General features: G+C 46.9%; 1 protein-coding gene across 4 annotated transcripts in view; it reads right to left on the bottom strand.

Annotated features, from left to right (window-relative positions):
• Positions 1-17,409, bottom strand: part of SEMA3B (semaphorin 3B) — a 427,981-nt gene that overhangs the window by 80,542 nt on the left and 330,030 nt on the right. The gene's annotated exons all lie outside the window — the stretch shown is intronic.

The following is a 17,409-nucleotide window of genomic DNA, read 5'->3' as shown; positions in this document are numbered from 1 at the left end:
GACCATGCTATACAGTAATTCTGAGTGCTGCAGCCGCTACAGGCGCCGGGGAGGAGGGTGGGCGATATGAATGTCAGCAGCCCTACATGCCAAGAACAGATGCATACTGGTAAGTAGCATATTCAGTTTGAGGCATGTGGGCTGCTGAATTCATATATGTGCATAGATTATATAGCAGTCCCTCCATTAGCGGCAGCTGCCCGTGCCAGCTGCAGCAGTCTGAATAAGGGTCTGTCCTACAGCTGCCTGCTGTTTGGAATGTACATCTACACAGTAGTGTTTTGTAAATGTATGTATAGTGGACCATGTGGCTGCTCTACATATTTCCTCTAAAGGAATATTCCCTAGGAAAGCCATGGACGCCCCTAACTTTTGTGTTGAGTGGGCCCTGGGAGGAATCGTTAATGTGCGTTTAGCTTTTTCATAGCAAATTTGAAAACATTTAACGATCCATCTGGCTATCCCTGCTTTGGAAATGGCGTTGCCCTTGTGTTGTGGAGAAAAGGCAACGAACATTTGTTTTGTTTTCCTAAAATCCTTTGTTCTATCTATATAGTACATGAGGGCCCTCTTTACATCTAGTGTATGGAGCATTCTCTCCGCGACATTTTCTGGATTTGGAAAGAAAACAGGCAGTTCAATAGTTTGATTCATGTGGAACTGCGATATCACTTTAGGCATGAAAGTGGGGTTAGTACGTAGTACAACTCTGTTTGTGTGAACCTGTATGAATGGCTCTTGAATGGTTAGTGCCTGGAGTTCACTAACTCTTCTCAACGAAGTGATTCCCACTAAGAAGGCTACTTTCCAGGTGAGGAATTGAATCTCACATGAATGTAGAGGTTCAAAAGGTGGACCCATTAATCTTGTGAGGACCACATTCAGGTTCCACACCGGTGCCGGTGGGTGAGTGGGAGGAATCACTCTTTTGAGTCCCTCTAAGAAGGCTTTGATGGCAGGCACTTTGAATAAAGAGAGGTGCTGCCTGTTCTGAAGATAGGCCGCTATTGCGGTTAGATGTATACGGATGGAGTTGTATGCCAGATTGCATCGGTATAAGTGTAACAGGTAACAGATGATGTTCTGAATGGATGCATCCAGCGGACTAATGTCATTGTTTTTACAGTAAATGACAAATTGTTTCCATTTAGCCGCATAGCAAGCTCTGGTCGTGGGTCTCCTGGCCTCCTTGATGATATTCATACATTCTGGAGGTAGGTTCAGGTAGCCAAACTCTAAGACTTCAGGAGCCAGATCGCCAGGTTCAGCTGTTGCGGATCTGGGTGCTGGGGCGGCACCACGGACAGTTCTAGTAACGTGGTGTACCATGGCTGGCGTGCCCACATTGGAGCAACCAGGATGAGTGTCATTGAGTGTCGCTTTAGTTTGCGTGCCACTAGCGGTATTAATGGCGCTCGGGGAAAAGCGTGCGCAAATCTGCCTGACCAGTTCATCCATATCGCATTGCCCTGCGACTGTGGATGCGGAAACCTGGCGGCAAAGCTTTGGCATTTTGCGTTTTCCCTTGTGGCGAATAGGTCTATCTCTGGATGACCCCACTGCTGGAAGTACGGTTGGAGTACTGATCGATGTAGCTCCCACTCGTGCATTTGGTGGCTGTGTCTGCTGAGCAGATCTGCCATCTGGTTGTCCTTGCCCGGGAGGTGTTCCGCCATAAGGAACATGTTCCTCTGAATGGCCCACTTCCACATGTTCTGAGCCAGATGAGACAACTGTGGAGAGTGTGTTCCTCCCTGCTTCTGTATGTAGTACATGGCAGTCATGTTGTCCGTCCGGATCAACACGACTTTGTTGCACAGGTGTACTTTGAATGCCTTCATTGCCAGGAAGATAGCCATCAGTTCCAGAAGGTTGATGTGCATCGTCTGTTACTGTGTCGTCCATAGTCCCTGCACCGTGTAATTGAGTACATGAGCTCCCCATCCCTGGAGAGACACGTCCGCCGTCAGTATTATTTGTGGAACAGGCTCTTGGAACGGTCGGCCCTTGCAAAGGTTGTGTGGATTCCACCAATGCAGAGAGTTGTATGCCCGACCGCTCACCAACACTAGGTCTTTCAACTGTCCTTGAGTCTGATTCCATTGACGTGCCAAGCACTCCTGAAGCGGGCGCATATGTAGTCTTGCGTGCGGGACTATGAAGATGCAGGAGGCCATCATGCCTATCAACTGCATGAACACTCGCGCTGGAAGGGAGTGTTGTGGTTTGAACTTTCTTATCAGCAGTTGCATGCTGTTGATTCTCGCTAAATTTGGCTGCGCTTTGGCAGCCAGAGTGTCGATAGTCGCGCCCAGGTACTGCCGTACGTGGGCGGGTTGGAGATGTGACTTTGGATAATTCAGTGAGAATCCCAGACTGTGAAGCAGGTGAATGGTGTGGGATATGTGGCTGGCACACTGCTGGGCTGACTTTGCCTGAACAAGCCAGTCGTCCAGGTAAGGGAAGACGTGAATGTGCTGTCTCCTTAAGTGTGCGGCCACTGTCGCTAGGCACTTGGTAAAGACTCTGGGCGCTGTTGTCACCCCGAAAGGAAGTACTTTGAACTGATAATGCTGATCCTGAAGAGTGAACCTGAGATATTTTTTGTGTGATGGGTGTATGGGTATGTGGAAATACGCATCTTTTAAATCTAGTGTTGCTAGGAAGTCTCCCTGACTGAGTAACGGCAGAACCTGCTGGAGGGTGAGCATATGAAAATGCTCTGACAGAATGTATTGGTTGAGAGGGCGGAGGTCTAGTATAGGTCGTAGAGACCCGTCCTTTTTTGGGATTAAGAAGTACAGAGAGTACACCCCTGACCCCCGCTGTTCCATAGGCACGAGCTCTATAGCTCCTTTTTGCAGCATACTTAGTACTTCTTGCCGCAATAATGTCAAGTGCTCTGCGGACATAGGACGGTGTCTTGGTGGTATGTTGGGTGGATTGGATGTTAATTCTAGACAATAACCGTACTGGACAATTTCTCTGACCCACCTGTCTGTGGTGATGGATCTCCAGACTGGCAGGAACTGTTAGAGTCTCCCCCCGACCGGTGTTATGTGGGCGGGGGGCAGCGACAAGACGTCACTGTTTGTTAATGGCGGAGGACCTGGTGTTGTTGTGTCCTCGCCCTCTGCCTTTGGTGCTGGATCCACGATATCCACCCCTATTGTTTTTATTATAGGTACTCTGGGTACCTCCTTTACTGTACTGCTGCTGGGACCCCTGACCTCTAGCTGCTCCTCTATTCCCGGGGCGACGAAAGGAGCCACTCCGAAACTGCTGCGACTGTAGAGCCCCCATAGATTTCACAGTTTCAGTGTCCTTTTTAATCTTTTCCAGTGTAGTGTCAACCTCGGGGCCAAATAAAAAGTCTGGGTTGACTGGTTGATTCAAGATATTATTTTGAATCTCAGGTTTGAAGCCTGATATTCTCAGCCATGCGTGCCTCCTCAACATCACACTAGTGTTGATTGCCCTTGCTGCAGTGTCAGCTGCATCTAGTGCGCATTTGATGGACGCATTCGTAATGAGTTGTCCCTCTCTGATGAGGAGCTCCGCTCCATCTTTGTATTCATCTGGTAGGTGTTCTAGCAGTGTTTCTAGTGTATCGTAGTGTGACCTGTCGTATCGGGCCAGGAGTGCCTGAGTGTTGGCAATGCGCCAGATGTTTGCTGCTTGCGCTGCTACCCTTTTGCCTGATGTTTCTAGCACTTTGGACTCCTTGTCTGGAGGAGGAGCATCACCTGTAGTCTGCGAGTTAGCTCTCTTGCGAGCATTAGAAACTACCATGGAGTTCAACGGCAATTGACCCTTAATGTACTTTGGGTCTCCGGGTGCTGGTTTGTATTTCTTCTCTATTCTCGGGTTCAATACCCGTGCTCGGTCGTTTCCTTAAAGATGTCCTTAGCATGTTTAAGAACCCCTTTTAACATTGGTAGAGTCTTGACTGTTCTTTCTGATGTGGAGAACGTGTCCACCAAGAAATCCTCCTCCACAGAGTCAGAATGGAGTTCCACTCCGTGATTGGCAGCGGCCCTTTCAATGAGGGTGTTAAAAGCAGCAGTATCTTCAGTGGGAGATGGTTTGATATTATAAAGATGAGTGTCAGGAGCATCTTGTGGGTCACCTTGGTCAGTAGGGTCTCCCCATGCTTGATCTTGGTCTTGCTGTTGGTCATCAGGGTCATTATCCACAGGATAAGTGGTATCGTCCCCAATATAGCCCTCTCCTGCATCCGCCTCCGAGTGTGTAGAAGAAAAAGATGGTGGTTCCTGATGATAGGTTTGGAATGTTTCTACAAGAACTGGCGTCGAACCCGATGCCAGTTTCCTTTTAAGTGGAATCTCGTATGAGTCCAAAGCCTTCTCTGGAACAATTCTCCGCTTGCGGAACAACAGCCTACCAGTGTCGGCGTCGATAAACTGGTCCTGCGAGTCCTCGACATCGGTTCTTTCCGTGGACACTGTTCGTGGTTGTTCGACACTCCTCCGAAGTTCGAACATTTTCGGTGCCCCTGGTGGCGGCAATCCAAACTTGATCGGTGCCGGCGCCGAGTGAGCTTTGGCGACCTTGTGTGTTTCGGGACCCGTGCTTGGTTCGAGGGTTGCCCGTTCCCTGATGCGCTTTAGGGACTCCGACACCTGTTGCAACGTGAATGCAGACGGTACTTTGGAACCGATAGGCTCTTTGGAGACAGGCCTCGACGCGGTCTCCGGTTTCTTCCCAGCCTTCGGGTTTTCGATCCGAAGTTTGGGATCGACGCCCTGTCGATCTGATATTTTGGCAGTCGCCGCACTCTTCGGTGTTGACGTAGTCGGACCGACCACCGTGACCTTGGTGGTTGGTGCCCCAACCTTCGGTGCCATAGGCCATTGCGTCTTCTCAGGACCGAGGGCCTTCCTCTGTGTCTCGGTGCCGAAGCCCTTTTTTGGTTTTTCGGCATCGAAGTCCTTCTTTCTTTGGTCGGCTCCGATGTCCTTTTTCGGTGTCGACGGATTGGAGGGCTTCGATGCCTTCGATCCGACCTGAACCATTTGCACTTTCGGTTTCGCTTTGACTGGTGCTGGGTTTGGTTCCGCTTTCACTGAATCGAATCCAGTCGTTTTTGATATTGTTGGCTCTTTTGAAATGTTCGAAGCCGGGCCTTCAGGCGGGGCTGTAGAACGATCCGACTGATCTTGGGTAAGGCCCGGAGGCGATCCCTCGACCTGAGCCTTATGAAGACTGTGTCCTTCGGCCTCCGCATCGACGGATTGGCCTAGCTCCTCGCCCGAGCTATCTTCCTCTGCCCCAAGGGCCTCATCGTCGTCTCCTACCTCGTCGACTACGTCTTCGTCCTCGAAGATCACCTCATCATCGTCGTCAGATTGGGATTCATGCTCCGAAGCATGGCTCGAGTCTATCTCTTCGACGCTCTCGACTTCTTCATCCTCGGTGCTGAATATGTTAACCGGGTTAGGCGCCGACTGTTTGGCCTCCAATCTAGCCGCCCGTCGATTCCGAAGTGTCTTCTTTGACCGGAACCGGGCGCAGGCCATACACCTTGACTCATCATGATCCGGTGATAAACATTTGTTACACACCGGATGGACATCGACGTGTGGATATTTCGCATGACATAAAGGACATCTCTTGAAGGGAGTCCTCGATTCCATCCTCGAACGTCGATCGATGTTCGGACCGAAACTAGGTCCGAGAAGTGTGAATAAATTCGAGACCAAGTCTAATAAGTTGTCGATACCGAACGCAAACAATACAGACGATACCTAAAGGCTTTTGGCCTTAAATAAAGTTTTCCTAACTTGAGCTAAGATAAGCACATCTGAACCCAATGGCGGAAAAAAACAATCTGAGGATGGAGAGGATGCCCATGCGCACTGTAGTCCAGAGGAGGAGCCACCTATCTCGTGATAATTCAAAGACTCTTCCAGGACAACAATGTGCAATCATCCGGACCCAACACTAGACGGCGATCTATGCAGAGATATGAATTCAGCAGCCCACATGCCTCGAACATATATATATTCACTTAAAAAACCATAGGTTTCACACATGTTATAGTTAGGTGGACATTTCACTCGTAAAAAACCAATGAAATTACCCCGTTATAGTTAGTTGAGATAACTATAACTTGCGCGCCCGCAATCCTCTGCTCATGACGTCACATATTACATCACTCATGACATGGTCAGTGGCATCACTCATGGCATCACTCATGACATCACTGATGACATCATCCTTGTGATAGAGTGGCGGTCGCGCTAGTTATAGTTATCTCAACTAACTATAACGGGGAATTTCATTGTTTTTTTACGAGTGAAATGTCCACCTAAATGCTAAATTATGTATGTATTATTATATTTTCTTTTTTAAGGTTTTTCACTGTGCGCGCACCCCGCGATTTTTTTTTTTTTTTTAAATAAATGTTTTTTTCACCCTTCGGGGTCCTTTAGAGACCCCCTGACAAAGGCTAGGGGGTCAGGAACTGTCTACCCTGCCCCCTTTTCACGTTCGCCACCTCTCTTTTTCACTGTCGCACCCAAAACAAACAAAATGGCGGACAACACTTCCTGATTTCGACCGATTCGAACGTTGACTGACATGTAACCACCAATTAGAATTACGCTCGCGCACGTTAGGGTGCGCGCACGGTGCGCGGCTATAGATATTTATGTACTTTTAACTGCAATTTTCTCAGGAAATACTGAACAGATTGACTCCATATATGCAAAAGGCAGATGCCTGACCTGAGGACTACCTCTTTGCCAAATTTCAAGTAATTCTGTTCAGCCATTCGGGCTGTATCTTCGACTAAAGGTCCTATGGGAAAATGCATGGGGGAAACGCGTTTTGGGACCCCCATTTTTTCTCAGCCCCCGCTTGACGAATCACCCCGAGACTTTCAGGGTAGGAGCTGAGCGGAGCGCCCCATTAGTTTTGAAAATTTCGCGAGGATTCGTCATCCGGCGCCAAAGTTATTCAAAATAGAATTTTCAGATTTCCTATGGAAACACGGTCCTAACTATAACTATCTACTGGCGACCGCCAGTAGATAATATATGTATATAGGATTGCACCACCTAGCTCAATGTTTTCAGGACTGCAGGGCTGTAATGGAATGGCAGCCCGATCGCAGCACGGAGGAGAAATTGATTTAAAACTGCACATCCTTTCTCGAGGCCCACTGGAGGGCTGTAAACATTGTGATAACATTGGGGATGTTGTAACTTTGGACAAATACATGGACCCTACTGGGGGAAATATTGGCACTGCAACACCCAGCATGCTATTCACTGGAGAATGCATGCTAATGGAACAATATATTTGCAGTGTGTTCTCCATTGTTTGTGTTTGCCCCGCCCTATGATTAAGGTGAAGTGTCACCGAAACGCGTCAGGAACTGTTAAATTAATTGAGAAAGGATGTGCTGTTTTTTAATAAAAAGTTCTGTTGAACTCTCTTCCGCAGGAGTGGCGTCCTTGAGCTCTGGGGCAACTTTGGAGGATATATATATATCTCAAAAGGTCTTTTCTAACTCAATACCTAAAAGAAAACTGAGAGCCTGAAAACAGGCACCGACCAACAGCTCGTCCTGCTTACTGCTTGCAATTCTACCAATGTTGCAAAATATACCATCTGGTGAGGTGAAGAGAGTCCTGTTAGTGCATGCCTAAACTATTACAACATTATCTAACAAAGCTCCCAAAGGACTCATGTATGGCTTGTAGAGATTAAGAAACGAAGTTGCCATATTTTGCTCGACCCTATAAAGCGTGACCATATAAAACCAGTATTAAAAACACTTCATTGCTTCTGGTTTGGCACAAGAATCATGTGCAAGTTTCCCTACACCTTTCACGAAGACCATTGCGTCAAAAGACCACGATATTTGTAGAACATGGCCTCACCTAGGTGACAAGCAGGACCATGTGGTCACAGATACCTAGTTAGTGCCTAATTTGTGCCGGTGGTTGGAGATGGAGCACCCTGGCACGCGTTTTTGGGGACCGGCACTTATTTTTAGTCATTAGGAGCAAGAATCAAAAAACACAAAGGGGGGAAATAAAGTGGAAAAGGCACAGTGACAAAGAAAGAAAGCAGGAATGGAAAAGGACCTGTAAAACTGCGATAAAGGGACCAGAAAAGTGTGGTGGTGAATTACAGAGGCATGAGGTGGATTTAAGACTACACAGCCTTGGTAAATGCCACTAATGGCATTTGATAGTGCCTGTTGGGGGCTTCTGAGCTAAACTATGGGCCCTGGCATTTATTCTTTTACAAACTAAGCACTGCTGGTGGCATACCTTCAAGTGCTTGAAACATGGGGGTGGATCCCTGGATGCCGGGGAGGCCCAGGCTGTGGAATGTGCTTAACCCCTTAGGGCAAAACTGAATGATATGCCTTTTAGGAAGAACCCGGAACGAAACTTTTCAGACTTTACTAATTGACGTCCAGGCAGGTGCAGCACAGAGGCTGCAAAGGAAGAATAGCGAAAATTGATCCAAACAAAACCCGAGCAAACTCCAGCATCCCCCACCCTCGAGTCAGACCAACAATAAGCCCTCCGCAGCCCTCCGCAGCAAGGCGATGTGCAGGGCTCTATAGAACTACCACATACATAAATACATGATAACCAAACGCACCGAATAAAAGATGGGCACTTTTATTACAAGATGTGTGCATAGGACTTCTTGTAATGAGCCGAGTGCAAATCTGTACACGTTTTACACCCACAATTTATCCTACGATAGGTACGAAGGGCCCTTTCATAAAATGGTGTTCCTGTACTTCCGGGCAAGACACAATTATTTATAGGTGAGGAATAAGATTTGCTGTATGTGTAAATCGTTCTTTCTTTAGAAAGCTCTGTATTTTCTAGAGTTTTAGGAGCCCATCAGTATGAAGAGTATACGAGTTAAAATGTCAATATATATATATATATATATATATATATATATATATATATATATATATATATATATATATATATATATAGATATATATAGATATATATAGATATATATATATATAATAAGGACAAATAATATGCCGCATAATTTGTCTGTAATCGCTTAGTGTGCCGCACGACTTGATTTTAGTTTAGCCACATCATTTTTTTTAACCAATGTCACATAATTCTCGAAACCGTGCATAAAACGAAGAGAGTGTAAATGAGCCCTGGTATATTCGTTTGTGCAGCAGTAAAAAGTCTACACTCTGTAAAGAGGCCAACGGTTGGGAGGGGTGCGGGTGAAGCTAAGAGCAGCAAAGATGGTCCAAGAGGAGAAAAAAAAGAGAGAACAATCCAGACGGTTAAACCAACACTTTAGAGTCTCCATCAAAAGTGACAGTAAAGACTCTGAGATTGGTTTTCAGTGCCTCGCCGTACTCCGTGCACAGCCGGCGCCCTCGCGGGGATTTAAGAGTCGAGGGTCACGGAGGGGAAACACGGTGGGGGGCGGGGGATTCCTGGCGGTTGCTCCGGGAGGGTGAAGGGGCTTGACTGCAGTAATTTGTGTGCAGAGGGATTAAGACAAGCGGTTTTGGGCCTATCGGAGGTATTTGCACCTTGACACAAAGGACGCCACCTGCTCCCACTTCAGATAAAGCAATAAAAAAACAAGCCTGCTTCCTGTCAGACGCGGGGCTAAGCCTGCCCTGGGTGGGAGCAGACGGACTGCTTGCTTTACAAGCCCCGCAACACCTGTGACAGGCCCCGTGTGCCTGGACGCGGGCCCGGAGAGATTATTTATTCACTCAAAGGGCGTTATATACATCCTTGTGACGAACCATGGGTGCTAATGGCAGCCCGGGTCCCTTAAACCAGGGGTAAGAAAAACACGAGGCGCAGACTACTGTTATAGTGAGCTGGGACCTTGATCACTCAATTTCCATTACTTTGAAATCGTTTGGCCCGTGGATAGAATCTCTATAATGTATGTATTCAGCGCTGGTAACAACGGTATAAAAAGTCTTGACTTTCAAGATGCTTAAACCCTACCAAGTCCAACCAACTGAGCATCTACAAGAAGGCAAAGGGCATCTGTGATTGTTTAAGAGCTTTGAGAGATGTTTGTCTTTGTGTCTTTGACTGAACCAGTCACCCTTGAAGAGCGTGCGAGGCTGAAAGGCAGAGGACGCTGAAGGGGGTGGGGAGGGGACAAATCTAGTTGAAGTAATCCCTCACAAAAATGTGAATAAAGGAAACCCGTAATCTTGTTTTGGTTGCAGTCTGAGGGCAAAACACCTTTTTCTTTAGAGGGAGACTCAATTATATAAGCCGAAACATGCCAAAAGATTAGCGTTGAAAAAGGGGCGCTGACACTTGACTTTAGGGGTGTGCAGCTCTGACGGGAAAGTGCTTGCCACAAGAAGACCCTGGTCATAAGTTTCAGGGGGATTCCAGAGGAGAACGGGGAGGGGTGGGGAGGGGCCAGACTGGCTCCAGTCTCAAACAACAGTTTGTAATTCCAGCCTGCATGGGCCAAAGAGTCATACAGAGCCATACAATGAATGTGAATGTCTGGGTTCACAAGCTCTGAATCAGGGATGCAAGGCCATCAGTTTGTGGATGGACACCAATGTGACCCTGTGTCACCCTTCTGTTACCCCTGCCCACGGCCGGTAGGGGCCTGTGCTCATGAAGTGCCCAACAGAGGGTGCAGAGTTTATGCAGTGCCCAGCAAAGGGAAGATGGTACGGTGGTCACCTTTTTCAGAGAGAAGTCACTCAGTGATGGAGCCCTGCCAAGTTTCCTAGTCCCCTGAGTGTCTAGCTGCCCCAGTCCAGGTTTTTCTTGAATTCTGGGACTTGTAGTCTTGTTTGGTCCACTATAAAGCCAGGACTACAAGTACCACCATTCAAAGAAAAAAAACCTAGACTGGGGTAGTTCATTACTATGTACCTGGGAAACCTGGCAGCTATGGTGATGCAGGGACGTTGGTTCGCCAGGTAGAGTTTCTGCTCCAGGAATTCAGTTGAATGCACTTTGTTGTTGTTGCTGCAGCTCTCGTCTGTGTTTGGTAACATGTCACTCAAGTCCTTCAAGGTGATTTCTGGCTAAGCTGGTATATTTGAGCTGACTGTGTTTCTGCACTTCTGTTGAGGTGGAAAATGGCCCCAGTGCTGGATATTCTTTCTTACACAGTGGGTGTGACATCTCTTCTAGGACAATTGTTAAGTGGGCCCTTCGGGGGACTAGCTTCCCAAAGAAACCTGTGGGAGTCAGCTGTAAAGTGTGGGTGCTCACTGAGATGATGGGCATCCTGGACATGCCAAAAACATAGGGTACCTTGCAAAGAAAATAAACAAAAAACACATTATTGGACAGATGGTATCAATGGTGTGTAATTTCTTTCACCTTTGAAGTAAAAACACTATAATCTAGGGAAGCTCGAAGTTCAAATATAACCAAAGGCTATATGGGGGAAAGTGGCGCCCTCTAACCATTCAAATTGACCCAATGGATGCCCTCACCTCGGATAGAAGATGCTGTAGACAGGTAAGCAGGTCTACCTGTTTACAGCATACCTGGCGCCCACCATCCCTCTGGACAGAGAATGAGCTAGGTTGGCAGGCCACCTAGTTTTCCTCCTTTTGACTTCTCCAACAAAGAGTGAGTGGGAGGCAGGTTCTTCCTAGAAATATGTTCCCATCATACAAATAGACATACTGCTCTACAAGTCGCCTCTAATTAAGTTATTAGTGGGGCAATATGCTGTTTTTCCTGCTACTTTGCATCTGATTGAAAATCAAAGCCAAATGTGCTGCCTAGGCGACATTAAAATGAAAACAGCTTTCTACCTTGAGTTTGAGAAAGAAGCACACCATGAACAAAGCAAGCCTTCAAGGTCAAAAAGAGTTTGTGCCGAAAAAGGAAGCCAACAACAAACTCTCGGATGCGGGGAGGTACCATACCATGTTCATGGTATGTGACAATTAAAAGCAGTTGCTCCTATTTACAACCCTCTAGCCTCTATAGCACAAGCTTTCTCCCACAGGAGAGCTCACAGGAAAATGCTGTAATTTGTGCAGCCGGTGCAGTGGCATCTGGTTGCCGTGGGTAGTGAAGAGCCCACTCTAACCCAATTATGGCTGCCTCGCTACCTAGCGTGAGGGTAGAGGTTCAATTTTTCTTTCTTGCATTAGGCAGTGAGCAGACTTGCTACATTCCTAACTATCATGATGGTGTAATGTCAGCCGTGGCCTGTGCAGGTAGAAGCTGTGGGGCCGGGTGAGGGAGGGATTGCGACGGACAATGACGAGGGAAAATTAATTAAATAATTAATTTTCCCTCATCGTCTGTCGAAATCCCCCCACCGGGCTCCACCACTCTTACCTGCAGGGGCCGCGGCTGTGTAATGTGGGTACCCACAACAGCCTTTTGGACACTCTTCAGTCAGGTTTTCAAGTAGGGAATAACACACAGCTTGTGGAGAAGTGTGGCTCAATGATTAGAGCGGCAGACCCTGATGCAGAGGTCTAGCCTGGGACCAGGGTTCAATTCCCTGCCTCGGCGGGTCTTGGGCTCAAAAATTCTACAGACCTGATAATTCTCGCCTCGGTGCCTATTCCAATCATGGAGTCCCACTCTGCAACTCTGGGCAATAGCTTGTTTAATCTCCACAAAGGCCCCCACAACGCTAAGGATGCCTGGCCTCCACCTTGGGGGTGCCCAGGAGTGGACACCTCACAGGGAAAGCCAGGATGGGTTCCACAGTGGTATTCGTACAAGTGCCTTGAGACCCTTGCGAGTAGTGCGCTATACAAGTATCAATTTACATTTTTTTACATTTACAGCTTCTGGTTCTCTTGGCACTGGATAATATCACGAGGCCTGTGGACAAGGATGATGCTGGGGCTCTGATTCTGTTAGATCTATCAGCAGACACTATCAACCATGACATTTTACTTGAAATCCTTATAAACTTTGACATTTCTATTATGGTCCTTAAAAAGATTCATTTTTTTGTTTGGTAGAACTCAGCCTGTAGCATTATCTTCCTTCTCACCCAAACACAAAAATTGAGCTGGGGTGTCCCATGGGGATCAATTATTTTCCTTTTCTTGTTTAATCTCTATATGTGACCGCTTGCTTCTCTACTCCATCAAGCAGGGGTCCATTTCAACATGTATGTCCAGCTAATCTTTGGACTCACCCTTGAATCCCATACCAGATCACTTTCCCAGACACCAGATATAATAGCAAACTTCCTATCTACAATTCGCTGATGGATGTCAACTAACTTCCTCAAATTGAATCTGGCCAACACATAGGGGCATATTCACAAGGACTTATCTCGGATATATCTCCACCTTAACGCAACAAAAGTGGAGATAAATTTAACACCCCATTCACGGGCAGGTGCAAACCACAGACATTGCCAGTATTCCCGCGATAACTGCCTCAAAAACTAACACCACGGCCGACACCACCAACTAACTCCAATGAGATGCAGAGTAGGTGTTCCCGTGCAAAAACACACGGAAAAACAACAACACCACTTTCACAATGAAATGCCAGAACTGCGAAGCAAACCAAAAACTGGCGATAAGCAGCGGTGGCCGCAGGTATTTAACACCTGCCTCAAGCAGGTGTAAAGACGGACGCCTACCTGCAGTAGGCAACGGAGCCCCACACACAGCCATACCGGAAGAACAAATGACGCCATGGAGCTACTCATCATGCAGCTCGGAGCCCCAACAGGGCCATAACACCCACCGCCACCACCCCCTGGACCGCCACCACCCCCAGGACACGGACCAGCCCCCCCCAGATCACCACAAAGGCAGCGTAGAGTAAGACAGTGGACCTACCAAAACCGCACCACTCTCACAGACCTAACGCCCACAGAAGTCATTGCCCAATACAGGCTCAAAAGGACAACCATTCTCTGCATCATGACCCACATCGCCCACAGGCTGACGGTCCCAACACAGTGGAGGACCAACATCCCAGCTCAGACAAAGCTGCTGGCTGTGCTGCACCTGTTGGCCTCTGGTACCTTCCAACCAACAACTGCCAGAGTCGGAGGAGTCTCACAGCCAGCTCTATCAAAGTTCATCACACCTGTCCAGGATTCCATCCTCAGCTTCATACCTCAGTACCTTCAGTTCCCTAACACTGCGCAGGAACAGCTGGAGACAAAGCAAGGCTTCTACGCCATAGCCGGATTCCCGGCCATGTTGGGGGCAATTGACTGCACACATGTTCCACTTGTGCCCTCTGCGGATACTGCACACCACTACCGCAACAGAAAGTACACGCATTCCATCAATGTGCAGGCAATAGTAGACCACAGAGGACTCTTCACCAATATCATCGCCAACTACCCAAGCAGTGTGCACGATTCCTTCATCTTCCGACAGTCCATCATCAACCAGCGCTTCCAGGATGGCAAATATGGAACTGGACTGCTAGTTGGTAAGTACTAAATCAACACCCACACATCGCACATCCAACAACGCACAAAGCACATCAGTGGTGATGCACACGTGACCAAGCCACATTCGACATGTCAGACTACACGGCCACCTACTAGACATGACACGGCTACACCACTCCATGGTCATCCTGGGCTACTCCCTGAGGGCTGGCTTACACTCACCCCACACACAGCTAGCACAGGCGTCACTAAGTTGGTGGGCCTGCCATCACATCCTGCTGAACCAAGTATTGATTCTTTTCTCCCTGCACTGTCACAGGTGATCAAGGATATGCACTCTGCCCTTGGATGATGACACCCCTCCGAGACCAGAACACACCCGCTCAGAGGCAGTACAATGCGGCCCACATACGCACCAGGGTTGAAGTCAGGTTTCAGGTGCCTGGACTGCACAGGTGGGAAGCTCCTGTACAGCCCGGACATTGTGTGCAAGATGATTGTTGCATGTTGTGTGTTGCACAACATCTGTGTTTGCACCAGGGCCCCATGGATCCCAGTACCAGAGGTACCGAACGATGATGATAGTGATGGGGCAGGTGGGCCACATCCCACTGCAGCTGCGGCAGGAATGGTCCGTTGGAACTACATCATTGACACCTACTTCTCATGAGCACGTCACATTGTGTCGCTCCGTGGCAATCATGGGACTGTAGTAGATGTCCAATTGCACTGCATGTGTGAATTAAACATTCTTGCAGGTTAACGTTTGGAATTGTGCATTGTCATGTTACGTATCCCTGGGGTTACAGATGTGATTTGAATGGTTGTGCACATTTGCCGGTCCAGGTGTGTCCTGTGTTCAGTTGTGGAGGGCTTGCTGTTTGTACCGGGTTGTTGCCAATGTTGAGGTGCACTTCTGCTTATGTGCGTATGTTGCACGGTGGGTGTGTCGTCCAGCGGCTCAGAATTGTCTGCCACTGGTCTCTTTCATGCGGTGGTGCCTGTCAGTTTTGTCCTTCCACGGTGCTTGGATGTTGTGGTGTGCATGTTGTCCTCTGTAGTTGGGCAGGGTGCATCCGTGGTACTCCGCTGTTGCTGTATTTTGTTCAGTGGCATTTTTCATATGCTGTTCTTGTGCTTGTTCCCTCATTGCACGTGAGTATTGCTGCCCTCGCACTGCTTATCCCTGCTTTCCTCATCACGGAAGGGCTCATCGCAGGTTTCTAGTGTTGTGGGTTGTGTTTTTATCTCCGTCGGGCTGGTTGTATCGCGGACATTGTCCGCGTTATCTGGTGGCTATCGCATGCTCCCACCTAGTTGTGAATTCCACGTTGACACAAGGTTATTTTCCCGCGCTAGGCTGCGATATTGAAAGTTGCGTTACGCTACTCTTGCGGTAGTTATCACACGTCGTTGTGAATATGCCCCAAAGATCCTACTCACCTCATTAACTCAATCTAATTGGCAACACGCCTTTCCAGTCGCATACAAAGGGCTCTCCACCTGCCCCTGATAAAGATTTTTGCAACCTTGATATCCTTATAGATAATTAAGACGTAACAGCACATCCACAAAATATGAGACTTCTGAACACAAATGGAATAAAAGGAGTTTCACTTTAATTCAAAAGGATGTCTGAAATTTGAATAAGAAAGCTCCACAAAAACTTTATAGAAAGACAGGAGTATTGATCCACCATCAAACGTTTCATATTTAAAGTCATCATGATCTAACTCAATATGAAAAGCGATTCTTTATTTCTCAAGGCTTCGATGACACAAGTCAACGTTTTGGCTCATGGTAGCATTACACCGTTGTGGTTCAGAACAGAGGAAGTAGAGTTGTTTTATTGTGTCTGCCACCTTCTTTTGTTATATCTGTCTGGTATAAATTTGTATGATCTTCAAAAAAATCTACAAAAATGCTATAGGAAATTCTAGAATGCTGCCATTTTACACTTGCAGATGTGAAATCAATTTGAACAATTCTGAATCAAAAGTCGAGGTCAAAACGAATTTGTGCATGATTATTGAATCTTAGTGCCAATCAGAAAGAGGGCCAAAGTGTTTACAAGTTATATGTGTGCTCTGTGACCCTATTTATCAAGTCCCAAATTTACTCTGAGAAGTAATCCAAACAAACTGACACGTCCTTATGTACTTTGTTGCACATTTTGTATAAATTCTAGTGTGGGAACTCTCAAATGTAAATCCAAGTGTAAACAACAAATGAGAAGAAAACTAACATGACAAATTCCTTTTTACATGTTTTTTTCTTCTTATGATGCTCAACTCTCAGTGTGCTCAAGTCACATTTGGTCAAAGCGAGCCGTAGGCAAAATACATGATCGCATTTGCTGTTGCAGCTGTGGAGGGTAAGTAAGGAAGGGATAGTAGTGTAATAATACTTAAAGCAAGTGATACTAAAATCAGAGATAGGTCTCAGGCACTTGTGGTGGCAGAGACAATGAGAAGAGATTAAAGCTATTCATAGAAGAGGTCAGAGGTAGTCGTCAAAGATGAATGTAACAATAAATTACTGTAACAAGCATTGCCAATCTAATAGGTTTCGTTTATGTATGAAAGTGCCTTTTGAGCCATCATACATGCACTCTGTCATTCATCTTTCCACTTACACATTATTGGAATCACCCTCTAACACAACCACAAAAAACCACACACAAACTCAACAACATGAAAGATAAATTAAAGGAATGCAAGCAGAAAAAAGAAAACATGCTGCAGTTTAAACACAGCTGGCATATTCTAACAATAACAAAACTAAACATAGCGGCAGGTGTCTGTCTTGCAACTGTATTGTAAATAGTACATTATTGATTTAAAACTTTGGCATGGCCTCCATACTTAAAACCAATGTATTGGCCATCTTAGAATGGTGAAAGAATAGTATCTAATGGACAGCAGCATTCGATAATGGTTCTCTGGTTTCGGGGACATGGCCACATTGAATACAGTGCTTATGAAGATTAAATGAATGGCAAGTAAGCAACCCATCAGTACT

Source organism: Triturus cristatus, chromosome 9 (assembly GCF_964204655.1).
Source record: "Triturus cristatus chromosome 9, aTriCri1.1, whole genome shotgun sequence".
Classification (NCBI taxonomy): Eukaryota; Metazoa; Chordata; class Amphibia; order Caudata; family Salamandridae; genus Triturus; species Triturus cristatus.
This window is presented reverse-complemented; position numbering and strand designations above follow the sequence as displayed.